The 27,123-nt window shown below is 52.2% G+C and overlaps 1 long non-coding RNA gene across 4 annotated transcripts; it reads left to right on the forward strand.

Moving 5' to 3' along the window:
• Positions 1–1,867: 1,867 nt before the first annotated feature.
• On the forward strand, positions 1,868–23,234 carry LOC111093900. 4 transcript variants are annotated; one of them, XR_005384053.1, is made up of 7 exons: positions 1,868–2,083; positions 7,734–7,797; positions 21,047–21,103; positions 21,345–21,445; positions 22,020–22,135; positions 22,286–22,361; positions 23,156–23,231. It is a non-coding gene; the product is annotated as an uncharacterized LOC111093900 (long non-coding RNA). The 4 variants fall into 4 exon arrangements; XR_005384054.1 differs by lacking the exon at positions 22,286–22,361 and having other exon boundaries at positions 23,156–23,234; XR_005384051.1 differs by lacking the exon at positions 23,156–23,231 and having other exon boundaries at positions 22,286–23,140.
• The last annotated feature ends 3,889 nt before the right edge of the window (positions 23,235–27,123 follow it).

Genomic DNA, 27,123 nt, shown 5'->3' on the forward strand with positions numbered 1-27,123 from the left:
CCCCCCCCCGCCCCGCCTGGGTCAGGGGCGCATCCCCTCCCCCCACCTGGGGCACAGACGCGTCCCCCCGCCCCCCCAAGGTGGCTCCTCTTGGGGCTGCAGGTGCTCGAGCGGGGAAGGGCCCGGAGGCCGTGGCTCTGCAGGCACCGCCCGGGGCCCCGGGGGCGTCGCTGGGCTAAGCCAGGGAAGGCCCGGCTGTCAGTCCGGACGGAACCCGGCTTTCCTCAGGGCCTCGTGACACGACTGAGGGGGTGGCGGCCCCGCTTTTCACCCATGAGGGTGCAGAGAGGTCAGGGACCCGCCCGCGGCCACACGGCTGGGCTGGGACGCGCAGGGCGGGGTTCGCAAGCGGCGGGGGGTGGGGGGTGGGGGGGCGGGGGTGCACAGCCTCCCTGCGCCTTGAGCCCTCGGTGCTCCACAAACACAGCTGGAGCCCCAGGAGCGGGAGGGGGAGGGGAAGAGGGAGGAGGGGCGGGAGGGGAGGACAGGGAAGAGGGGGGAGAGGAGGAAGGAGAGGAGGGGGAGGGGAGGAGGAGTGAAGGCGGGACAGGGAGAAGGAGAGGGAAGGTGAGGGGAGGACAGGGAGGAGGTGGGGGGGAGGAAGGGCGGGAGAGGGGAGGAGGGGTGAGAGGGGGAGGGGAGGAAGGGCGGGTGGGGGAGGGAAGGGGAGGAAGGGCGGGTGGGGGAGGGGAGAGGGGAGGAAGGGCGGGTGGGAGAGGGGAGGAAGGACGAGAGGGGGAGGGGAGGAAGGGCGAGAGGGGGAGGGGAGGAAGGCGAGAGGGGGAGGGGAGGAGGGGCGAGAGGGGGAGGGGAGGAAGGGCAGGTGGGGGAGGGGAGGAAGGGCAGGTGGGGGAGGGGAGGAAGGGCGGGTGGGGGAGGGGAGAGGGGAGGAAGGGCGGGTGGGAGAGGGGAGGAAGGACGAGAGGGGGAGGGGAGGAAGGGCAGGAGGGGGAGGGGAGGAAGGCGAGAGGGGGAGGGGAGGAGGGGAGGAAGGGCGGGTGGGGGAGGGGAGAGGGCAGGAGGGGGAGGGGGGCCATCCGTAGCAGTTGAGGGGACATAAGCCCTGAGCGGGGCGGCGCCTGGAGGATTTGGGGGTCCAGGACCGGGGCGGGGCGGGGGTGCAGAGCCGCGGAGCCCCGGCCAGGAGGCAGGGCCTGGGCTCAGCCGTGAGGCCCGCGAAGCCGGGGGCCCGGAGGAGGTGGGGCGGGCGCGGCGGCCTGAGCGGGCCGGGTCGGGGTCGGGGTCGGGGTCCGGGTCCGCCGCGCCCCGGTTCGGAGCGTGTCCGCGCACACCCGCCCCGGGCCGCCCCAGGCCCCGCGGGAGGAGGCGCACCTGCCGCACCTGCTGCCCGTCGGGGGGCCAGGGTGCCGGGCCCGGGGGAGGGAGCGCAGCCGGGCGGCCGCACACCTGCACAGGCTGCGGGGGGGGGGGGGGGGGGGGGGAGGGGAGGGCGCCCCACCTCCCGCCCGGGCTCCCCGCTTTGTGAGCGGCCCGGCCACGTGGCTCAGGCTTCCGGGGCGGGAAGGCTCGGGAGGTGCCGGGCCCGCTGCGGGGGGCGGGGGCGGGGGCGGGGGCGGGGGCCGCGCGGGGGCAGGGGCAGGGGCAGGGGCAGGGGCAGGGGCAGGGCTGCAGCCGCCCCGCCGCCGAGCCGAGCCGAGCCGAGCCGAGCGGGAGCCGGAGCCCGAGCCCGAGCCCGAGCCCGAGCCCGGGGCCGCCCCTCCCCCGCCGCCCGCGGCCCGCCCCTCCCCCGCCGCCGCCCGCCGCGCGCCAGCCCATTTTCGCTCGGCCGGTCCCCCGCCGCCGCCGCCTCGCGCCCGCCCCGCCCCGCCCCCGCGCGGTGCTCAGTCATTCAGACTCGGAAAGTCAATAACACGCTGACGTCATCGGGCCGTGAGCGCGGCGCCCGCCCGGTACCGGGCAGCTCCTAAGAGAGGAGCACTCGGCGGCCGGGGTGGGGGCGGGGTCCTTCATTGGCTGGATCCCGCCCCCCAGGCAGGAGAGGTCACCGACTGATAGAAAAGTCTTTAACCGCCCCCCCCCCCGCGCCCCAGGAGGAAGCAAAGGAGCCCCGTTTCTCAACAAGGTAGCAACTTTCCTACGGGTATTTGGTCATTTCAGGAGAATCTGTAGCAGATTTTGACCACTTCCCTCCAGATGGTCTGAAGAAAAAGTCCCCCAGCAGGTTGCACTTCTGAAACCACCTCCCAGGCCTGTGCTGTGCTCCTCCCCTCCCACCCCCGGCGTGGCCCTCCCCCCTGGGAAATTCCCCCTTTCTGCGGCGCCGGCGGCAGCTGAGGCCCAGGGCCTAAGCCCTCTGAGATGCTTGGGTGGGGGTTGGGTTTGTGGGAGCCTGGAGGGCTGAGGGAGGGACCCTGCAAGGTGGAGAGGGAGCTGGCGCCAACCCATGCACGTTGACTTGGGGCTTTCCCTCAGCTCCGCAGACGGGAGTGTGCAGACCTGTGGGTTTGTTTCTGGTTGTCACCCTTCTGTTTGCTCACCTCCTGGCCTTCTGGTCTTACCTGCACCCCTCCTAGCTGTGACTGCCCTACCGGGGGTCCTTGCGAGGCACTGCACCCGCTGTGAAGCCGCTTCATTCTGCATGTTGAGCATTTTTTAAAAAAGATTTTATTTATTTGTTCATGAGAGAAGCAGAGACACAGGCCGAGGGAGAAGCAGGCTCCCTGCGGGGACCCCGGGGTCACGCCCTGGGACCAAGGTGGACACTCAACCCCTGAGCCGCCCAGGTGCCCTGGATGTTGAGCCTTGATACCTGGCAATCACCTTCCTATCCTGGAGCCTCAGCCTAAGCAGAGAGGACAAAGGTCAGTGGGTCACTTGAGCCGAAGCTGCAGGATAGGAAGGTGACCAACAGGTACCAAAGCTCCAGAACCGGCTGGCTGACACCATCCTGGGTGGTCAGGAAGAGGAGAGAAGTCAGTGGAAGGAAGCACGTGGGGAGGTGGAGAATCAGGATTCTTGGCCACGGAGGAGATCAGTGTGTCGAAGAAGCAGCCGTGCACACAGCAGGCGGCCAGCAAGCCTTCCGCCAGAGGTCAGGGCCTTGCGTGGGTTGGTGGCCCTGTGCTGGTGGACGGAGGAGGAACTCCACGTGACGGGTGGTATCAGGCCACTCTTTCCACAGCTGGCCCTGGAGGGAACTGGGTAGCCTGACGGGCCTGCGAGGCCGTCACGGGAGGGACATGATAGGCCCCCCATGCCTCCCGGGAAAGACAGTCAGATGCCGTCAGGACCTTTACCACGAAACCTTTGCCAGCTGGTTACAAATAGCTGCATTTTACTGGGTGTCATACTCTATGTTGGCAAACTGAATTTTAAAAAAAAGAAGAAATGGGTGCATTTTAATTCACAGGCGTGTGTCTTTTTACACAGTGTGAGGATTCCAGAGGCTGATGTTCAGGTACCAGGCCCTAATGTTGGTGTGGGAAAGTAGCGCCTTCAAACACATCCTCCACTTTGATGAAGACCAGGCCCCGCCCCCCAGAGGCTCCCGGTGGGGGAGATCACGGGTCCATCGCCTGCTGAGATTTTTGTTTTAAAAGTTAGAGAAATCAATCAAAAAACAGATGTAAAATACAAGCCTATTTTTTTTTTTTATCCGATTCGGAAAATCATATTCGCAAAGTCACTGTGCCTAACCACCAGGGATGCTTCCCAATATCGTTCTTGGCTGCTCTGTGCCTCTCCTCGTGGAAGGTACCAGACAGTGCTGGGGGCTGGGACCTACCCTGAGTCGCCCTGGAGCACGGGGTGCACGCCGGATGTCCGGCCACCGAAGTCAGTTCGCGTGGGAATTCTGGTTGCCCTACAGACGTTTTTATCTGTTTGTTCGTTGGGTTGGCAATCCAGAGATTTTACAGAAAATCCAGCTTTTCCTGAAAAGTGGAAAGCTTCTCCCAAGGCATTTGAGCCCCTGCTCCGTGTCAGGGCCACCCGGATGGCCCTCGCCGCCTCGCTGGGAGAGACCACTTGGCGCGCCGGAGGGATCCCCGGTCCTGGGCTGTGGGGTCGGCGTGGAGCGGCCCTCCGGGGCCCCAGACGTTCTCACTTCCCGTCAGTCCAAGGCTGAAGTCTTGAGATGCACGCGGCTACTTTGACGAATACGAAGATTCACTTACTAGCTCGTAAGTGTTCCTGGTGAGTGTTGTACCGGTGCTTTGCCACTTTCTCTTGGTCTCAGCAGATAGAGAAGTAAAAGTGCGGCTCTCTCTTTTTTATATTCAAGAGGGGTTGCTTCCTCCTGGCCAGGTTAGAGGCCTGCGGCCCTGTAAGAGCTCTCCTCCTCAGACTCTGCTTCACCGACGCGCCCCCCAAAAGAAGGTCAAAATATGGTGTATCCCCGGCTCTTTTTTAAAATGACAGCTACGAGTTTGCATTCTAAACTGATGCTGTTGGCAAAGGGTAATATCCTGTGTACTGCAAAAATTGACATTTTCGAATAAAGCCATGACATCACTTTTTAAAATGTATCCAATGGGATCCAAATACCACAGCAAGCAGATACCTATCATCATTCACTTAAAAAATACATGAATAAGCTCTTTCTTTATGCTGGCGGGTTTTACATGTTTTTTTTTTTTTATTGTTGTTGTTTGTTTGTTTTTTCCCTATTTGTATTTATATAGCCATCCTTACAGGGCTGACAAAATAAATATACATTTTAATTAAGAAAACTCCGTGTGATTATATGGCTTGAGGTGTTAATTTTTACTGATCATATATCATAGTCTGGTGAATGTGGCTGCTTTTCCGATGAGCTTATGTATCCATGGAAGACAACCGTTCCCTATTGCTAGGATGAGCATTGATTCTAGTCCTCGTACTTTGTCCCCACATTGTGTGCACATAAGACATGTTATAAACAGGTAGATGGAAAGGGAAGTAGCTTTAAAACCACAGTATCCTCTCTGGGCTCTTCGTTTGCCATTCTTCTGTTCTTCGTCTCCTGAGTCGTTTGCCACAGTTCTCGCGGCTTTGCTCCATGAGATCAGAATCAGCTGTGATCAGACCCTTCTCCAATCTTGTGAGAAGCAAGGATGTTACCCATCGTAGTCAGAATGTTTGTGTCTCCCAGCATTCATGTTGAAACCCAATCTCCAGGTGAAGGTATTTAGAGGTGGGGCCTTAGGAAGATGATTAGGTCATGAGGGTACAGGCCCTAGGGATGGGATTGGGGTAAAGGCCTAGGGATGGGATTGGGGTAGAGGCCTAGGGATGGGGTTAGGGTAGAGGCCTAGGGTTGGGGTTAGGGTAGAGGCCTAGGGTTGGGGTTAGGGTAGAGGCCTAGGGATGGGATTGGGGTAGAGGCCTAGGGTTGGGGTTAGGGTAGAGGCCTAGGGTTGGGGTTAGGGTAGAGGCCTAGGAAAGAGGTTAGGGTTGAGGCCTAGGGATGGGATTAGTGCCTATAAAAGAGACCCTGTAGAGCTCCGTGCCCCCTTCTGTGACATGGGGACACGGTGAGAAGATGGCCATGTGTGAACCGGAGCAGGTCCCCATCAGACACCAAATCTGCCAGGGCCTTGGACTCGAACGTCCAGTCTCCAGAGCCATGAGAAGTAAGCTGCTGTTGTGTATAAGGTCTGCAGTCTGTAGGATTGTGTTACGGCAGTGTGGACTAAGACACCGCCTGGCGAGAAGAGGTATTTATTTCAAGCCTTAACAGTATTTGCTTCCTCTGTACCTGTTCTGAGACCTCGCTCTTCCTTTGCTCTGCAGATGTTCACGCCGCTGGGCGCCGTACCACAGGAAGACTGGGAAAAGGGGGGCACCTGTTGGTTTAGCCTCTGCCTCCGTATCAGCTTGTGACCCCAGGGTCTGGGGGTCCAGCCCTGTGTTGGGGGAGGCAGCTCAGCAGGAGTCTGTCTCCCCTCCCCCACTGGTGCACGTGCTCTCTCTCAAATAAATAAAATCTTAAAAAGATTGGGAAAAGGGGATCCCTGGGTGGCGCAGCGGTTTGGCGCCTGCCTTTGGCCCAGGGCGCGATCCTGGAGACCCGGGATCGAATCCCACGTCGGGCTCCTGGTGCATGGAGCCTGCTTCTCCCTCTGCCTGTGTCTTTGCCTCTCTCTCTCTCTCTGTATGACTATCATAAATAAATAAAAATTAAAAAAAAAAAGATTAGGAAAAGGCTCAAGGTATATATTTCTTTTCTTTTTTACTTGGTGGAGATTTTACATCCTTAATTATATCCTACTTCTTATCACTGCTATCCTATTTATTTTATTCTTGTCTATATTCTTTCTATTTATTCCATGACTCGTCTACGTTGTCCAATTTTTCAAAGTTAAGGTATAATTGACGTAGAGCATTTTGTTAGCTTTAGGTGTACAACCTGGTATTTGTGCATGTTGTGAAATGATCACCACAGTCAGTCTCGCTATCCGTCACCACGCACGGTGATTTTTTATTCCTGTGATAAGATCTTTTAAGATTTACTCTTAGCGACTTTCAAATGTACGATACGGCATTATTAACCGTAATCACCGCGCGGCACGTCACACCCCAGGACTGATGTATGTCATAACTAGAAGCCTGTACACGTTGACCCCTCCTGAGCCCCCGCCCCCGGCCCCGACAACGGCCAGTGTGTCCTCTCTACAGACAGGGCTCAGTGCTGTCCGCGGCGTAGACTCCACATATAACCGAGGTCACGCGGTACTCGTCTTTCTCCGTCCGACTTCCTGCACTTAGATGACGCTCTCGAGGTCCCCCCGCGGTGTCTCAAGTGGCAACATTCCCTTCTTTCTTACGGCTGAATGGCATTCGGTGCGCTTTTCTTCAGTAAAGTAGGAGACGAGAGGGGAAGAGGTCCCTTGCCATCGAGCTCTTTTTCAATGGACGGCAACTGAGGCAACTGATTCCCTTAAAACTATGCTTTTCTGTGTACTTTCTTGGAACCATCGCGTCCCCACGAAAGAAGGTGTGTCGCCCGGGGTTGAGGACGGCTGCCAGGGCACAAGGGCAGGCCTGGGGCCTTGCGGTGACGGGGCATCACCGGGAGGTCGGGGCTGCAGCGCTGGGCCAGCAGCGCACCACACTGTCCGCGGTGTGGCCCAGGCCGTGGGGTCTTGGCTGAGCGGTGGGGCCTTGCGGGGCCGCCGCCGAGTCACAGTTGCACCTTCGTCCTGGCTGTCACCCCTTGTCACCAAGACCCAGAGACAACGTGCTCCCTCCACCCCACCCTCAGCACAACCCCTCGGACTGAAGGAGCAACGCCCGCTCCTTCCTGGGCGAGGTCAGCCCCCCAACCCCCCCCCCCCCCCCGGCCCGCACCCCCTCGCACAACCCAGCTTTCCAGTCTGCTGCTGTTTTGAAGACGTTGCTCAAAGTGAGCCAAGAATTTTCAGAGGCGATGGCCGGTAATACTCAGTCCTCCTTTGTTCTCTGCTCCTTTTTCTTCTCCTACCTCGTTTTGAGGCTTCACGAGAATTTCGTACATGAGCTAAAATTGCCTCTAGGAGGGTAAGCCGGTCTCCACTGCCCCTGGCCATCCCATCTGTCTCACCAGTGAGGATTTTGAGGGCCTCGAGGAGCCAGGTCCGCTCCTGAAGTACCCTAGGGATTTAGGTCCATTAGAGAGTCCACCTGAGAAATTCAGTCTAGGACACTTGAAACACTTGAAATATTTTTAAACCGAATTTAATTTTCCACAGGTACATTGGAACAGTTCTGATCTGGAATCATACGGGATTTTTTTTTCTCTTTTTTTCCCCTAGGCATATTTCATCCTGCACCAGAAGGCTTCAATTGCCTCAAAATTGGAGGAAAGGAAAGAGAAAGGTGAGAAATTTTTAAAAATAAAATGTTTGTTGAAATTTTTGAGCACCCAGCATATGCCAGGCGCTTTGCACACATTATCTCACTAAATCCTTCCAACATCCATGTGAGGTAAGTATCCTTACCCCGTTTTGCAGCTGAAGAAAGTCTCAAAGTGTGGAAGCCGAACACTTGCCCCACCTTCGTTCTACGTCTGCCTGATTGCAATGCTTATTACTCAAGCACAATTTCTCGACATCTAAGGAAGTGCAGACGCTGGGCATAGATCTACTTTATACAATAGGGTGTGTGTAGTTAGATGTGAGTAAGGTTTTCTAGGGCAATGTCGGGGTATCCTAAATTGGGGTCCATTTAATCCTTCTGGTGCCTAAAGGACACTTCTTTGGATTTCTATGGCACTTCAGCAGGAGATTGATTAAATAAAATCTCTTAAAATTAAAAAAAAAATTTTTTTTTTGAAACCACTCAGGCTTATTCTATATCTTCCAAAATAGTGAATATGGCATTTGGTTTTTCAAGCATGACCGGCTTCCAAAGTTCCGTGGACAATAGGATGAAAAGAATGAATTTGAACTAATTGGATCAGAACAGTGATAAATAAGATAAGAACTCTTAGGACGGCGAATACTTTGCCTACCCTGGCACTAGTGTCCTTCCGAGTTAGCAGAGCTACGTAGATTGTGACATTATCCAACGGGATGGTAAACCTGGGAGAGAGAATGAGTTTGAGCAGCAAGATGAGTCTGGTTTTGGACAAGTTGAGCTTGAGGAGCTTCCGGCACAGACCAAGGGGGATGATGCCCTTCGGGCCTGTGGTTGTGAGAAGGAGACCTGGGCTCACTAGTGAGGGACGCACGGATGACGGGTGAATCCACTGGAGAGCAGGGTCACAGGGGGAGTGGGGACAAGGAAGGACAAGAGAGCCAGGACACCAACCCAGAGGCCACAGTCGACGGAAACTTGGAAAGCCAGCCGAAGAAACTGAGAGGTAGCCAGAGAAGAGGGCAGCCCAGATTTTTAAAAAATCTTTTTTCAGGGAACTTGAGGGAAGTGGGAGGTTCAACAGTATCAGAAGCAGCTGAGAGATCCTGGAAATGAAGAGCTCTGGATCTGACCTAAGGAAATCCCTGGCCATCTTGGCCGGAGGGGCTCCCGGGGAGACGGCGGGGCGGGTGGGAATCTGCACCGGGTGAGAGGGGAGGAGGTGAGGCCCAGGAGGCAGGCGCGACGTTGGCGTGGAGTGTGAGTTGTGAAGGGCAGGGGTTATGGAGGGGATTGAGTTCGGTTTCTTCCTTTAAAGAGGGGGACTATATGGGCACGTTCAGGGTGCTGTGGGGGCAAGGAGCACCCCAGAGGGACGGCTGGACGACGTGAGGGGGTAGCGGATTGGGGTGGGAGAAAACGGCAGGAAGGACGGTGCACGAAGGCTGGCCCTGCCCTCGCCGCACGTGGCTGGTGCATCGCTGAGTGCGACACCGGGAACTCCTCCTGCTCTCTGTGAGCCCGTTGGGACTTGAATAAAAGCTTGGGGGCGGGGGAAGGTTGACCCTCTTCACATTCTGAGAAATAACGTGGAAACTAGCAGGTCTCCCCATTGCCCTCACGGATCGGTTGCCTAATCTACTCCCTGCTTTGGCTGATGCAGGGAGGCCCTCACGTACCCAGCTCGGGGTTTCCACATCTTGACTCACTGTCCTCGTAGGCATTTTTGTGTAGTAAGTGAAATTTTGATGTTTTCCTATGCCATCAAGTAGAGGTTATTTTTTTTTTCCTTTTTCTTTTCTTTCTCTCTCTCTTTCCTTCTTTCTTGGTTAAAGGGTAGAGCATTCGCCTCTTTCTATAAGGAAAAAAAAAAAAATAACCCAAGTCAAGAGATGGAGAATGAAGGACAGCGGTTCCTACCCGGTTTCAGGCCTGGCTGTCAATCTATCCAGATGCATAGCAGTCAAATTAATCGATCGGGAAGCAAGCCAGGTACATCATTAACTTGCCTTCGCTTTCCAGGTCAGCTGTGCTGGTTTGGCTGCATACGAACATGATTTTAAATTTCCTAATTCCACAGGAAAATGCAAAGGCTGACAGTTTCCGTATTCAGGATTCCCAGGTCACATCCGCACAACCCAGCACACACTGTAGCGACATTAAAAAAAAAAATACTGGCTCACAAGAGCAGTAAGAAGTATCTTAGACGTTCTTCACAGCATTCTTTAGTTGGCCAAGTGTCTTTACCATGTAGAACAGTTTTGTGCGTCCGCCCACGGAGCGCGGACTGGTCAGCAGTCTCCGCAGCAGGTGCACGGACAGTGATTCAGCGTGTGTCTCCGTGGGACCCTGGCCCGTGGGCTGCCGTGGGCCGCTGTGGGCCTCTGTGGGCCGCTGTGGGCCGCGAGCCGGATCCATGCCCCGGGCCGGTGGTCGGAACATGCGCCCGAAGACCCGTTCGGGCCCTGAATACGGATCCAGGGCCAGAGAGGTCATGGTTCTGTTGGTGGAAAGAAAGTTCTTTGTTTTAAAACTCGCTGATAGACCCTCGCCGTAGACGCCCGGCTAGCGTTCCCAGAGCCTGGCAGGACGGGCTCATTCGGGTTGGTTTCGGGGGTCAACGTTTCCACTGGAGCCTGTGAGAAGCTCGCCAGGTGATGAGTCAGGAAATCAGGCTTGACCCCCGCCTGTAATGTGGGAGCATCCCGGGCATTCCTGTCTGTGGGCGGCTCGGCAGCTGGGGAGCGGGCCTGGCCCGGGTCTCCTTCCCCATCCCTCCTCCGACCGCCCGCCCCCGCCTGCCCCCGCCTCCACCGCTGTGTCCAGGCAGTGCTTTGCGAGTCTCCACTTCCCGTGGGGCACGTGTCGGTTCGAGTCTGAGGGCCTTGGGATTGCTTCCTGAGTCAAGAAGGGGTTTTTATTCTGACGAAAATATTTATTCATATAACTAAGATCGTGTGCCTTGATTAGAAGTGACATAAAACGCAGAGACCGGATCCCTCCCGGCACAACGTGAAGTAGGAAAGGCACCGAGGAATCCTAGGAAATGAGAAAGTCCTTGTTCAAACCAGGGTCGTCGGGGGCCTGCAGCTGACATGACTTGAGGCTAGAGAAGGGACGGAGGATATGTCGTTAGCAAGTCAGTGTAGGCCTTGGAAGTGGGGCCTGCAAGCCTAAGCTTTATGGGCTTCATGGTAAATGTGCTTCTGGATCAAACAAATGCAGCCTAATAACTGAGCTTATGTGCCTCGAATTTTCATATTTGCTTCAGCATAATGTGTTCACTTGGTATTCACTCGAATCGTCCAGATGTGTTTAGGATGAAAAGCAGCATTTTCAGGGGCCCCTGGGTGGCTCAGCGGTTGAGCATCTGCCTTCGGCTCAGGGCGTGACCCCGGGGTCCTGGGATCGAGTCCTGCGTCGGGCTCCCTGCGTGGAGCCTGCTGCTCCCTCTGCCTGGGTCTCTGCCTCTCTCTGTGTCTCTCAGAAATAAATGCATAAAATCTTAAAAGAACAATTCTCTGATCCCCAGTTCCATTCCCAGAAACAAACTGTTTCCACTTTGTTTCTTCTCCCTCTGGCATATACCCCAAAGGTCTAATAATATATCCTTACACTTGAGGTTTCTTTTTTTGTTTTGTTTTGTTTTTTGTTTTTTGATTCATCAAATTTAAATACTACCCATTGTCTCCCTGCAACGACAGGGAGGACTTCTATTCCATGCGACCTCCTCCCACCGTTTGGTAGTAACTACTGCCGTTGTGCGTTCCAGTCTCCAGTACCTTCCTTTGGTTTTAGTCCTGCGTAACGGGGGGCCCTGTGCCACCGAACTCGGCCGTCAGCCGCGTGAGCCTCTCGTACGGGGGTGAGGGTGGGGGTGCTGCCCTTGGTCCCCTTCTGCCCTCATCCGTCGGGCGCTCCCTTTGGCCCATCTCAGCCCTTCCGTGTCTCGAAGCCCAGAACGGCTCTTACCCCGCGGGTCTCAGCTGCTCCCGTAGGCCTCGGCGCCTCCGAGTGCCGCTCCCTCGACTTCGGACACGCGGTGTAGCCCTTGGTCCTAGAGCTCGTTGGCCGTGTTTGAGGCCAGCTCTCCCGTCCCGCAGCCACTCGCTGAGCCTCGGGCAGGGCTGGCGACGACTGTCTATGGAGCTGAACCCTCTGTTCTCTAATCGGTTCAGGTTCGTGCACCTCACCGGTCTCGCTAGATTACGAACTTCGTATGCTTTTGCATTTTCCCATAGCATTAAGCACAGGGCGGGCAGTCAGTAATAAGCAGCTGAATAATTCTGATCTCCGGCTTCACCCACGTCATCCTGTAGCGTTTTTACTGCTTATGCTACCAGAAGATAGCAGCAGGTGGTGGACAAATTCCCATTTCGTGTTAACTCTAGGCCGTACAGTATGTTTCTCCCCCCTGCCTCTTGCGTGGGAGTCTGATTCTTTCTCCCCATTTAATCCCTAGGCTCCAAGGACGTTGTTAAATGTGGCTTTAAAAAATATCCTTTAAGGCAGTTTGTGTGTGCAGACAGGATTACTCAGAGGTTTTTTTTTTTTTTTTGCTTGTTTGTTTTAAAAATTAATCATTGATTGTTACACATCCACAAACGTAGCTCTTCTTTAGGCTTTTGAGTTCACCTTAAAAATGTGATTTTTCTAAGTTCAGTAAATTTGAGCAGTCACGTTTAAGGGGGCCTTTGAGTAGCACTTGGTCCCATTTACAAACTTAACTGAACAGCCTGGGACATTTTACGTTTCATTTATGAGTTAAACCTGCTTGACTTCCCTTTCATAGGCTAAGATTGTTTTAACTAACAAAACCCTTCCGAAGTACTTAAATAGCAGTTACGAATCTAACAAATCAAACTCGCAGATACGGGAACATTAATATCTCTTAAATCTTCCAATGATGTAGTATTTTTGCAATCGCAAGTCTAAATCGATGACTCAATCATATATTTCCAGTTAGAATTACCAGGCTTACCTGTGACTTCAAGAGGCCAAACTCTTGTATGAATAGCTGAACTTCCTAATATTCACAGGTTCTTTAATGCAACATTATAAATATTATGGGTTTGATTTTGTTAAACGTTTACAATTTAAATTTAAAATACTGGGGGGCGGGATCCCTGGGTGGCGCAGCGGTTTGGCACCTGCCTTTGGCCCAGGGCGCGATCCTAGAGACCCAGGATCGAATCCCACGTCGGGCTCCCGGTGCATGGAGCCTGCTTCTCCCTCTGCCTGTGTCTCTGCTTCTCTCTCTCTCTCTGTCTCTCTCTCTCTCTCTGTGACTATCATAAATAAATAAAAATTAAAAAAATAAAATAAAATACTGGGGGGCTTTAAAAATGCTTATCCATTATGGGGAAAAAATCCCGTGTTGTCCTGATGAATTTTGGGACCTGCCTTCTCTGCTTGTTGAAGGAGCCTCATGCCTGGAGATACAGGCTCGAGCATAAGTAAATGCTTACCTGGGACTAAAATGGTCTGAAGGAGCCCTTTCATAGTTGCAGGATGAGTGGCCTCGACTTAGAGTAATCTCCTATCCAATATCCGCTGGATTCCACTGACGATTTTCTAGCTCTGTTTATGTGGGAAGGCTGCTACTTAACTGGTTTTCAGATATGCAGTCCGCCCTGTCCAGTTGTACCAGGTTAAGACAAGGGCTTAGGTAGCAACCGTGCTTGACTGGATTTCTCATTTCTTTGGCTCTTAGAAAATGTAAATGTCTTTACGTCTAACTCTCAAAAATCGTTGGCCTAGGGAGAATCATGCATTATTTTTTTAAAAAAGGTTTTATTTATTTATTCATTAGAGACACAGAGACAAAGAGAGGCAGAGACACAGGCAGAGGGAGAAGCAGGCCCCATGCAGGGAGCCCGATGTGGGACTCGATCCTGGGTCTCCAGGATAAGGCCCTGGGCCAAAGGCAGGTGCTAAACCACTAAGCCTCCCAGGGATCCCCTAGAACCATGCATTCTTTTAATTCATTTCTCATCCAAAAAAAATCCACAATTTCTTTACATATTAAAATATTATCCAGTTGAATTAGGGACACGTCTCTTGGCTCTGATGGGCTATGGAGTCACAAGGCCTAAGAATATTTACTACCAGATGTGAGCCGGGCATAGATTTATAGAATACAGTCTGGAGGTGGGCCTTCTGTACAAGCCAGTGATATTATTCCACCTGATTCTTCCGTGTTGCCGGGCGGACGGAAAGCCAGTGATGGAGCAGGATGTGGCCCCAGCTAAGCTGTTTACAGCTATAAAGAGTCTAGAAAAGGACACGGCTGTGCTTCTCCTGGAGCTTTGTCTAGAGGTCAGAGAAGGGGCTTATACCGTGCAGGGTAATTTCCATAAAATGGAGTGTATGTCTGCTTTGCTTGATGCTATGCTCTCTGCCTGGGTATCAAACTGTAGGCTGCTAATAAAAATATTTCGGATGGATGGGAGGATGGTCGGGGAGATGGATGGGTTGGGCGGCAGGCAGGCAGGGTCCACCAGGCAGGTCCCCTCCCATGCTTGTAAAGGATGCATGTAGGAGACTATTCATCTGGCTGCCATTTGGCATGGAGCTAGATCCCAGCCAACTGTCCAACTCATGAGTAGAACAGAAAAAGCTGACAACTGAGAGAGAATTGAGTTGGTTTTACAAAAATCCAAGGTAATGCAACCGAGCCACAGTAATGACCACAAAGTGAAAGCCCTAGGACCTAGCTGTTCTGGGCGAGAAGGTCCTTAACGGTGTTCTCAAAATGATGAGTATGATAGATGAATTACACTAAAAAATAATCCTGGTTTTCTTCAGTCCTTCTCTGATATCTTCCTATGGGCCAAGATGAGCTTAGCGTATGCCTCCAACACCGGTGGGGACAGACGGGCAGGCAGGGCACCTGGTTCTTAGGATCACTGAAACAGCAAGTTTTCCATCTGGCTTTGCTCCTTGGACTCTCCTAAATGCCATAGCAAGTGGCATTATAGACAGGCAGCTAAACTGGCTGCAGAGAGTCTCTCTGACGTGACAGATTCCTGTCTTATTACACTTCTTGCTGTCTGGTTATGGGGAGAACGGTTGGTGAAGAAGGATTGACATATAAAATCTTTGTTATCCTTAGGCAAAGAAGTACCTTAATTTTGTGGGGTGTTGTGAGAAGAGGGAGCATAGGAATTACCTGATGGGGCGTGTGTAGGGTGGAGACAGATTGAAGGCCATTTCTTAGGAGAATGTAGGACTTCAGGACCTGCTAAGGGATGAAGTGTGAGACCTTGATCAGAAAGAAGAGGACACTTGAGTTGTAGAGTCGGTCTGGGAGGGCTGGCGGGGGGGATCAAAGGAATGGGGGCTTGGAGGGTGCAGAGGGCACTGCTGAGGACGAGAGAACTTGCTTTTGTTAAGAAGCATCACTCCTTCATGTTAAAACACCTGGATCTTGAATCATCTTAAAGATCAAATCAACAAGTATTGGTTTGTGCCCCAGTTGTGTGCGGGGCGCTGGGACAGTCTGTATTTCCCCCCTATGTTTGCGGTTGCTTCTCCTGAAACGTACATGGAAGAGAAATAAAGAGTCGGGCTATTTTTGTTTATCTTTGGCCATTTTAGTCCAGGGGGCACATTTAGCCCGAGACTGAGCCAGCCTTGGAAAGACAGTGCATCTGTGGACTTTCCTCCTTTACTGTTTTTATTCTTATGAACGACAACCTCAGGGCCATGACACAGTGGCTCTAACGCTCCCCGCGGCTCTCCACAATATGGCAATTACGGAAATGGTTTCTTTCCCATTATGCAGCCAAAAAGCAGTGAGATCATGAGGAAGGCAGCAAGAGAAAATATTTAATTTGTTCTCGAGGGGTGCCGTGGGAATAAAAATAGTCTCCTTTTCCCCTGAGGTTTAAATACAGGGACACGACAACAACAAGAAAATGCAGGAACGATGATGGTGCACACCAAACAAGTCCACACTTCACTGCCTAATTAAATCATTTTAATCTAATGAATATAAGCAACAAAATAAATTGGCATAGCGGTGAGTCAGGGAGTGATTCCAATCGGAGCAACTGCGGAGCTGGCGCTGGCCCTGCCGGGACATGCACAGCCTTTCAGCTTACTTTCAAGCAACGCCCTATTGCACTTGAACACCAGTCGAGGAGGCCCGAGAGGGCAGGCTTTACCTGGCAGTCTCCCCAGGGGGCCCACCCTCCTACTCACCTTCCCCATTTGCCTTGGCAAAAGCTGGGCCTTAGCAACCAGAGAATGCTGGGGAACCTGGCCCCATTGAGTGTGCTCCCCAGGGGGTGGGTGCAGGGGTGGGGGAGGGGTTCCCCCCTCCCGCTGGCCTGGAGTTCGGTGCTAACAGATTATTTACCAAGATGAATGCCAGGTTCCTTGATCTCAGTAGTGGGAGATGGAAAAGTTCACGGTGTTATTACCTGTTGTTTTGACACGAGATCAAAGCTGAGCTGCATTCTGTCTCCGTATGGAAACGGATGTTTTGGAAACGTATCGAGAACAATTTTTCAGCCTTTATCATCTCATTTGACTGAATTTTCCCTTAAAGCCTCCTTCTTTGCTGCTTGTGCTCGCTGTCGGAATAAGAGAATAAAACACTAAAATAAGTTGGTAAGAGGGGCAGCCTGGTGCATTTTAACAGGGAAGAAACAACGATGTTGGGTTGATGCTGACACCTGTGTGCTGACGAGTAGGTTTGACCACTTAACTGGCTTGGTGACCAAGGGCAAGCTTGGTTTCCCCATCTGTAAAATCGGAATAACAATGCAGATTCACGAGAAAGCTCACAAAAAGTACAGATTGAGTTGAAAAAGATCAAGGAAAGTTCCGTTTCCTTGACGGAGAGGTGCCTACTCCATTTACGATGGACATCCCTGACTTTCTAGATGCCTCTGTGGCAGGGGGTTCCCATCTTGTCATGTAGGCAGGAAAGTCCCTTCTTATTATATGGGTTGCAGGGGTGTGGGAAGATTTCTTTTCTCACTACGGTGGCAGTGAGGGTTAGGGGAGTCCCTTTTCACCCCTTTAACACTCATGGAAAGGAGGGGAAAGAAACGCGAGGGCAAATGACTTCTGGGCAACGTTGCTCAGAGTTTGCCGGGACGGGGCAGGCTCTGTTCTTGCCGTCGTCCTTTTCGTGCTTCCGGAGGTGGGGTGCTGCTCAGTGTCTGATGCACTTTTCTCCATAGGCCGACCCCTACCCCCTGCACCATTGTCCCGGAAGTCTTTTCACATGGGTGGTATCACTGCTGGGCCGGGCCCTTGCTCCCGTGCCTCTCCTTCCCTTGTTAGCCAGGGCTCTTAACTCTGGGTTGCAGGACATGCCAGGAATGCGGAGATCTTCTCGTTTTAGTGCAGGGAGGTTAAGGAAGTCGGCTTCAGTCCTCTCACACGGCCCGTACCCTGTGGGGCCTGCTGCCCGGGGGGTGCAGGGGGGAGTTGGGCGTGCACACAGCCCTGATGGAAGAGAAGCTCTGGGCTTTTGGGCTCTGTTGGTACTTCCAAGAAGAGGTGTAGGATTTAAAGCGTTTGTGCTTAGAAGGGAACCCAAGGCAGGACCTACAGATTTTAAAGCCATTGGTATATGTTTTGTTGAATCCGGGAGAGCTGGTGACATTGCCCGGGGAGCTGTAGTTCTCCACCTCGGCCGCGTGGAGGAAAGCTTTGGGAATCCTCCCTCCGGAGATGCTGAGCGAAAAACAGGTACAGAATGCAATCTGGGCAGTGGGGTCTGAAAAGCTCCTGAGGCGACCGTAGTGCTCAGGCGGCTTTGAGAGTCACTGTCTACCCCGGACCTCCCCTCTCTCCCCCTCTCCTCTCGTGTGACTTCAGTGTGTAGACCTGAGCGACGCACTGCAGCCGCCTGGGGAGATTTTCAAAATCCGGAGGCCCGTGCTGCATCGCAGATCAACCAAAGAGGAATTTGTAGGGGTGAAACTCAGGCATCAGTAAACTTGGAGACTGGGGAGCCCCATTGTGGAGCCTGCAAGGAGAAGAAGGCGCCAAGGAAGGGGCGCTTGTAGATCATCAGGGAGACGCCGAGGTAGCCAAGTCCACTGAGACCCGGGCTCCCCGCAGATGCCCAAAGACTCGCTCTGTTGGGCACTGGCTGTGGGTGGAGTCTTCAGCGCAATGTTGAGAAGCAGTGATGATAGTGACCGCCTGCCTGATTTTAAAGAGGATGCTTCCAGCATTTCCTGTAATACATACCACCTTTCTAGTCTTATCTGCTTTTACTATGAGTTTGTATTATGATGAATTTTTATCACATGCTTTCCTTGCATCTATTGAATTGGTCATGTTTTTTTTTTTTTTTTTTTTTTAATCTGTTGGTGTAAGAATTACATCGTAGTTTTTCAAATATCAAACTATCCCTGCATTCCTGGCTTGAGAGTGACTTGATCGGGTGTACTGTTTTTTATCCACGCCGTTCCATTTGACCATGTCAGTATTTTGTTTAAGGTTTTGCATCTTTATTCATGAAGTCGATGCTTGAAAGTTACCCTTTTCCTAATGCCTGCGTGGTTTTAGTATCAGGGCTATTCTGGTGGTGTGAAATGACTTGGGGCATATTTCCTCTTTTTCTATTTCCTGGAAGATATTGTATGAAACAGATGATTTCTTCTTTGAAAGTTTGGGAGTATTTTTGTCTAAAGCCATCTGAGCCTTGTGTTTTCCTTGTGGGAATATTTTAAAATATTGCTTTAATTTATTTAAGAGTTATAACACTATTCAGGCTTTGCATTTTTGCTTAAAACAATCTCAGAAAGTTGTATTTTTCTAGGTCCCCACCTCCCTTCTTCCTGCATCTATTTCAGATGCCTGTTCAGCCACATTTCCTGCTGTCTCCATTTTCCAATTAGCATTGACTCTGAACACTGCAAGGTGGCTCCTGCTTCCTCCGAAGCTGCTTTGACAAGGTTGCAAATGGACCTCCGTGATGCCAGCTCGAAAGGATTCTTTTTAATTCTTTTTTTCTTTTGACCTTTATGCTTTATTTTGAGAGAGTTTACCAGCTGGTCCTTCCTGAAACTTTCTACTGTTTGGCTTCTGCGACAAAATTCTTTTCTGATCTTCTATCTTTCTGATTATACACCAAAAAGCTCATTCATAAGCTACTTCCTCTTTCTCTCCTACCTTGTGGGTATGTTTTCAGGTTTTCATTCTTGGTCCACTGTTCTTTTCATTCTGTACAATCTCCTCAGATGATCCTATGGACCCTTACGATTTGAATGCCACCCAGGGGTAGATTCGGGTTTTGTGCGGTCTGATGCAGATATAATTTGGGAGTTTCTCTTTGAGAAAAACAACACAAACATTGGTGCAGGGCCTCACCTTGTGCCCAGGGAAGTAAGGGACTTGAAACTCAAGCTTTGTTAAAACTATAATAAATTTATCCCTGTCTACATCTATAAATAGATGACTCCCAAGTTGTTGTATCTTCTTTGACCTTGTTCCTAAATTTAAGATTTGTAAGTTGAGTTACTTACTGGACTTCTCTGTCCCACAGTGGAACCTAAGGTGGAGGTTTAAGAACATGGCCCCAAAGTTACTCGACGGGCCTCCCATTGAGAAGTGGGGTTTCTGTCTCTCTCTTTGAGTCTGGGCCCAGGCCCTAAGAAGGTTCTGGGCCCAGGCCCTAAGAAGCTGACAGCAGCCATTCCTCAGGTTTTGGAGTGTTTACTTTTGGAAACCAGGCCCCCTATTGTGAAAAGGTCAGGCAGGCACACGAGAGCCCACAGGGGTCCCAGCTGGCACCCAGCTCCAACTGGCCAGCCGTGTGAGTGAACCATCTTTGAAGTGGATCCTCCAGCTCCTAGTCAAGCTGGCCTAGCTGACACCACTCGGGGTACAAATGGGGTTTTCTCACTGAGCTCTGCCCCAATCACAGATTGGCGAGACTAGAAAATGAATATGACTTCCAAATCTTGACTATCGGGGTGGTTTGTTACACAGCAATAGACGGAACACACAGACGCCTGAATCTACCCCTTCCTCTGTTTGTCCCATCGTAATTAGTGATGGTGCCAGTGACGCTGTCACCCATACATTGTGTGAACATTCATCCTAAATTTTTCCTATTCCCTCTTCCCTCATATCCAATTAATCATTAAATCATGTAGTTTCAGATTTTACCTCTTTGGTACTTTCTCGCATCTACTTCCTCTTCTCTATCACTTTGTGAAGCCCTCTATATCTCTGGATATTTTGCAGGAGACGCTTAATATATTTTCCATTTTCCTGTCCTGCTCAAGATCCATCTCCTGCACTGCCACAAAAGTGCTAGCAAAATAAATTCTACACATTACTTCTCTGCTTCAATCCTTTTGATACAATAAGCAGAATAATTAAAGATAGGATGTAATTCTCACACTTCTCTACTAAAAAAAGATCTGAGTTTGCAGATTAAAAAATTACAACACAGATAAACTCATAAAATTCCCTGTAGCATCCTCCCTGCCCCCCTGCCCTCACTTCTATGTCTATCAAACCACCAGCACGCTATAAAGAGATTTATCAGTGATGGATTAAAAAGAAAGTTGCCTTGGATTTCCCATTTACCGGGGGCAAAAAAAATAAATACTAGGATTTGAAGGGGTACAGCTGCCAGAATTTTAATACCCAGCCAAATCATCATTTGTACGTCAGAAATAGAAATACAGGAAAAAAGGATATCACCCACATATACTTTCTAGAAATAAAAATGATTCTCAGCATTATGTATAGTCTATTGTGTTCTAGTCACAATGAAGCTTTCCATGCCCAGATATGTCATGAGGTTGGATAACACTGCAGTGGCCGCGACCTATTGCAACGTAAATACAGTCGCCTTAGCTAATACTTTTCAAATACCCAACAGCTCGGCAACATTCTAAGGCTGGTCTGCGGGACCAGCTGCTATTTTGAAATCTTCTTTTAACGAGAAAATTTGTTTCCAACTTCTGTGCGTCTAGCTTAGCAAACAATTTTTGAAGCATAATGTGGAAGTATCTGAAGTGATTTGTCTTTCTGTCACACAAACGATAGCTCGAGTTAGAACATGGGATAGCCAAGATTCATACTCTTGATATTTAAAAGATGCACATATTTATGAGAATCCTGAACAATGTTTTTTTTTTTTTTTCTGAAAAACATTCCTTTTATTTCTTGCTCTTGCCTTAGATCCGTAAAATGTTTGGAGATCAGATGCTGAGGCTGTCTCAAAGTGTGACACCCAAGAATTGGCTTCAGTTTGACATGAGTTGGCATTTCTTTTTGTTTCCAGGTTGCCTTGGGTCTGAATTATTACAGAAAATGGCTCTCCTAAATCAACAGGAGGCAGGTATGAAAGTCTAGAAAATGATAGCATCAATATTTTAACGTTTGATGAAGAATTTAATAACAGAGTAACGGGTATGCGTGGTGCCGATGACTTTTCCAGAATCACAATTACAGGAATATCTGGGAATACAGCAGTATTTTTCCAGAGTAGCTTGTAAGTAATTACAGGGCTGAAACAGTTTTTCTTTGAGGGGAGGTTTTAACTATTTGTTTTTTTTTTTTTCCACATGTTGTTACCACAGACATGGTTATGTTGGACCGTGGCCTATGTTGGTAGATGACAAATTCTGACCCAAATTCCACATTCATAATGGTTGTTTTGATCCAGAAAGAACTGTCTCAGGTAATCTGGTGGCACGTTTCAGGGGCAAGAACAAATGGAGTCAGTAGGTACTGTGACCCCCGAGGGTGAGGCCGGTTGTATGTAAATGAGTCTTGGCTTGGATTTGCTCCTTCTCTTTATTTTCTCTTTTAAAAATTCTTTCTTTTCACAAGTCTGAGAGAAAGAGGAAAAAAGAGAACTAGTCGATTCTTGCTGTACATCTTTTTAAAAAGCCTGGGGGAGTTGTGAAAGACATTGCATGCTTTTCTAAGGACGTGAGTTAATAGAAAACTTGAGAAAGTTTGGTTTTTGGAGCACTTAGTGTTTGTTTTCCGTTGAACTGATGAGAAAGAGAGAGAAGAGTCAAAAGAACCGTGGCAAGTATCACATGGTCCTATTGTCAGGGTGTTGGGGGGAAGTGGCTGTAAGGGCTGGGGGCTCAGGAGGCACAGCTCTTGAATTAGGCATTCGTCTCATTTTTTCCCCCTTTTTGGTTCCTGAGTCTTAGAAAAAATAATGTGGGCAGGGAAGAGCCAGGCAGGATGGATCATGCAAATAAAGGAAGATCTCATCCTACAACTTAATTTGGTTTCAGCATAACCTCAGTGAAACCACAAAAGACTCATGTAACCTGAGATTTCTCATGCCCTGGGGCCTGCTGGCCCCCCATTCTCTGAAACCTGGAGAAAATCCTGAAGTTCTAACACTTTGGTAAGTCCCCACAGTCATCTCTTTACCGTGTTCTGACTGAGTACAGCATGAATGTTGGAGGGTGTTCTGGGTTGGTCAGCTGTGGCTCCTCTTCTGTTTCCCAATCTTGTCATTAATCATCTTCTCTATTACCTAATTGGCTCTTTCTAGGTCCTGGGCCACCTGGTCACACAGAGTGTCTCGTAGTTGGGCTGCTGGAAGATTGTGAAGCTTACAAAGTTCTTACGTGAATCTTACTCCCTTTAACCTCACCTTATTACATAAGCACATAGTTTGCTTAATTGTTTGTTAACACAGTCTAGGGTTATCTGTGAGTGGAGCTGTCCTGCCAGATTGTAAGGTCAATGTGATATCACCATCTTGGAACTTTGGCCAGAATCCTAGTCAGTGACCTTGTGCTGATTTATTTCTTCACAACATTGAACTTCCCGGGTTCTGAAGGTTTAAGTAACTCATTAGGGACCCACAAAAGCCTTCCGGACCATGAGGCATTCCTTCAAACTATTAAATGGAGCAAGTGAAATTGATCAGATAAAATTCCTGTGGTTGAAATTTTATTGATGCCCACTTCGGAATTATCCAGAGGATTAGCTAAGCAGAAGTGTGTTTTAACTGTGCCATATATACTTTAAAAAGGAGCCTCACCTCACTCGGCTGTGGCTTGAGCTCCCTCTCAAGCAGCGCAGTACGGGGGGCTCTGCTTGGCTGAGGATGTCTGCGGAGGGACTGCGGGCAGGGCACTGTGGGGTTGGGCATCCCGTTGTGGGGTGACAGGAAGCCCGGCTTTCTCTACGCCATTCTATGATCCATTACCTTTATTCGCCTTGTGTAAAAAAGTGATGTTCTTCCTCCTGGGCCTATCAGGTTCCAGGAGTGTCCTTGGTCTAGATACAGGGTGAAGGAGGTGATCGCCGCTGCTTTTCCATACGGGGCACATGCTCTGTGCCTTAGTATTACGAGATATATAAATCTTGTCTCTCAAATTTAGACCAACGTAGACCAAATAACTCCATTTGACAGATCAAGAAGATAATCCCTGGGAAAGGATAAAGGAGGGCCAGCATCCTGGATGGGCACAGTCACTTCCTGAAATGACTAGGAAAGTATTTTTTTTAAAAGAGATTTTATTTATTTGAGAGAGAGAGAGAGAGAGAGAGAGAGAGAGAGAATGCTCACGTGAATGAGAACTTGCTGGGGAGGGGTGGGGGAGAGGGAGAAGCAGACCCCCTGTTGAGCAGGGAGCCCAATGCAGGACTCGATCCCAGCACCCTGAGATGGTGACCTTTGCCAAAGGCAGATGCTTAACCCACTGAGCCACCCAGGAGGCCTGACTATGAAAGTATTTACTCGATTAACTGGAGCTCAACAAAGAAACACAGATGAACTTTAGTGGGGGAGGAAAGTCTTTATTTTTGGCAAAGCAGCAGTTGAGATGTGGACTCTTAGTACCTAGTACACACGCACCTTGTCTAGGTGGTGACCGGGTGTCCACCATGCGCATGGCCTTGTTGGTGATCAAATCATTCTGTGGGTCTTTCTCTTTTCAGCTTTAAGAAGCACCTGTGTGGCCCAGTCGGTGCAGCGTCTCCTTCAGCTCAAGTCATGGTCCCAGGGACCTGGGATGGAGCCCCATGTTGGGCTCCCTGCTCAGTGGAGAGCCAGCGTCTCCCTCTGCCTCTGCCCCTCCCCGCCTCGTGCACGCTCTCTCTCTCTCAAATAAAATCTTTAAAAAAAAAAAGCAGCAGCTCTTCCCCTCCTCTCTGAAGCCTTCCCTGAATGCAACAGTCTGACGTCCCTGATCCCCTGCTGTCATTGCTGTGTGTCGTCCACCTGCTACAGAGCTTATCCCCCGGACCGACCGTGTTTACTTGCTGTTGGGTTGTGAGACCGAATTCCAGGCCGCGGTTCCTCCTTCCTGCCTCCCCCTGCACCCCAGCCCCCCGCCCCCCGCCCCCCGCCCCCCGCTCCCCAGCAGGTATGTAGGTCTGGCTTTTAGTTCAGGAGAGCTTGCTCGACGTGGGAGGTACTGCACCGCAGCGAGGCACAAAGCTGTGCTCCTTCTCAGTCCCTCACGGCCAGGAGACGGGTGACTAAGCCAACGTTTGCGCCGCGCATTTGACGAGTGTACCTACTGCAGTCTCGCGGCCACCCGGCCCGGTGTGTTCTTTCACTGGCTGCCTCACTTGTAAGATGTGAAGAGATACTAGGGAGCGGGCCCCACAGCACGGAATCACTAAGTGGTGAAACAGGAAATGAAACCTGGCCTGCCCGCCTCTGACACCACGTTGGTGCCCGCGGAGTTAGGCGGAGTCCCATGAGAAAGAATGACCTACATCTTAACATGTCATTATCAATTTGCTGCCTTTTTTTTTTTTTAAACAGTGTACAATAGGGTATTGTGTGGACGCGGACTCTCCCAGCTCTGGGTACCTGCCACCTTCCGGCGTGTGGTTGGAGAGAAGCATCTCTCCAGATCCTTGCGGGGCCATAATCCACACACTCGGCTTCCACCGGGCTCTGCCCGTGCTGAGCAGGGTAGCACACCCAGGGTGTGTGGCGTCCTCTCACGGGGTCCAGGAAATGCCCAGGCCTTGTGGGTGTGACAGGCCGAGCTGAGCGTCCTTATTTGGGTAAACTCATCCCCAAGAGTCCGAGGGAAGCTCTCAGTCTCCCAGGAGGGAGGTGTGCAGCCTGGACGGGGAACAGGGAATGGCGGCGTGGACGAAGTCCTTCAGGTGGACGATAGTGTTACCTGAGGGGCACGGTGCGCTGTTCCCTGGATGGAGAGCTCCTCCCGGCAGGGGTGACACGTCTCCCCATGACACCCGGTCACAGGATGCAGCACCCCAGACCCGCTCTGCAGGGCTCCGTAGGTAAAGAGCTCTCCGCGTCAGGTAGGTAGGCTGGGATAGATCCTCATAAACCATGGCCTACTCCGGCATTGAGGAGAAGGTGTAGACCAGGCTCAGCGAGGCTGAAGGACGGGAGAAGTGGAGAGAATGAGTGTCTGCCTCAAAATCTGCACCATCCCTTACAGAGACCGTCTGGGTGCGGGGAGAGCAGCAGGGCCCTGGTAGTAGCCGGGGTGGCCCCAGGGTGCGCCCTCCGTGCACCGGCCCGCGGGATGGGGCCCACGTCTGCACCGCAGCCTCCGCAGCAGCTGAAGCAGCCGGGAAGAGCCCCTGTGGACCGAGGGCAGCCCCGCAGGGACAGGGACAGGGACCTGCCTGCACGGCCCAGTCCTGTCGCCCCGGCCACCAGGTGCCCCTCCGAAGGCAGGGAGGGAGCCGGGAGCGAACCTGCAAGCGTTCGGTCACCGTCCTCAGCCCCGGAAGGAATGTTTAATCCAGATTCCTGAAGCGTTTGGGGGTCAGCCTGCTTGACGGGGCCACCGCCCTCATTCCCACTGACCACATCCCCGAGTCCTGTTCTGCGTCCCCTCCTCCGTCAGTGCCCGGAGCTCCCTGGTGTTTCACTCACTTGAGCCACAGTGTAGTGACTCTGTTCAATCTCATCTGTGGGGACTAAAGTCCTGCTGACTTCCCGGCGATTTGTCCCACCCCAGATGCCGCCAGCAGGTGTCTCCTCCGGCCCCGCAGGACGCGCACGCGGCAGCCAGACCCCGTGTTTGCTCAGGAGCTGCGGCGGCCTTGTGGGGAGAGAGCTGGCCCACGGCGTCGCCGGAGGGTATCGCTGCTCGGGGGGACACCGCGGCCACAGCTCTTGCTCCTCTGTGTCCCGCGTCATCCCTGATGCGAAGAGCCCCGCGCGGCACCTGCTAACGACGGCCCCGGGCAGTTCCTCCTCCGCCCAGCAAGCCGCTGCCCGCGAGTGTCCTGGAAATGGCACCGCCAGCCGCCCGGGTGGCTGCAGGGGGCTCCGGGTGGGCTCGCGGGCTCACCCCGCTTATGGCCCTTTAGCCCTCGGGCATCCCCATGAGGAGAACAGAAAATGCACCCTAAACGGACCCGACCCGGTTGTACCAGCAACGCGGGGTGTCACCGGGACTGTGTGGCCATCCTGTCACGTTCCAGGATAGTGACTGGTGGCACGGGCTGGTTGGGCCGCCTGGGTGTTCGCTGGGTCGCCCCGAAGGGACCCCGCTGATTGTGCGGCACAGATCTTTGGCCGTGGCCTCCCCCCGGGTGGTTGGGCCACGGCACCTGGGTTTTCTCCGGGCACAGGGGGAGAACCTGCCAACCTCCTCCCTCCACGGCCAGGTGGGCACATTCTGTTTGCAGCAGTAGAGTCGTTTGGCCCGTGTCCCCCCTCTCGCCTGGAGGGCACCGGCACGCAGGGAAGCCTTGCTGGGTTCGCTCAGGAAGCCTTAATGCTCCTGGACGAAGCTTTTCTTTACTGCCCGTCGAGGTGCCTCTAATGGGAAAAGCTGTCCTCCGAGATGGAAGGGCCCTGGACGTGGTCACTGCCCCACAAGCAGTCGCCGGTGCCCTTCTCCAAGTGGGAGAGTGTGCGTCCACACCTGACGTGCCGGCTCACGTGTCATCCTTATCAGATCTCATGAAGACACAGGTGAACCCGGTGGGTGCCTCGACCCGCAGCCCAGGACGTGTTCTCGGAACCTTTCTTTCCCTTTGCTGCCCCGGGCCCCAGCTCGGTGTTCGCCATAGAGTAGGTGTAGAGGTCTGTGAAAGGCGTGAGGATGAGTGAGCCAGGGGAGAGCGGTCACGCTGGGGTGGCCACGGTGGGTGACTCCGACGTGCTGTGCTTGGAGGCCGTGGGAGGACACTGGGGCCTTCAGATAAGATGGGGACGCCGCTTCCTCTGTTTTCGGCACAGGTAATCGCGTGGCTGAGCGAGGCCGAGACGGACGGAGATGTTTGCTGAGCCAAAAGGGTTCAGCCTAAGTTCCAGGTGACCACTTGTTTTTGTGCGCGGCTTGGGGTGCACCTGATGAGCTCGGGGCGGGGGCGGAGGGTGTATGACCTCTTGTGGGCTTTTTCCCCTGGGCACGTTACATCAATATTAAA

Source organism: Canis lupus, chromosome 34 (assembly GCF_011100685.1).
Source record: "Canis lupus familiaris isolate Mischka breed German Shepherd chromosome 34, alternate assembly UU_Cfam_GSD_1.0, whole genome shotgun sequence".
NCBI lineage: Eukaryota > Metazoa > Chordata > Mammalia > Carnivora > Canidae > Canis > Canis lupus.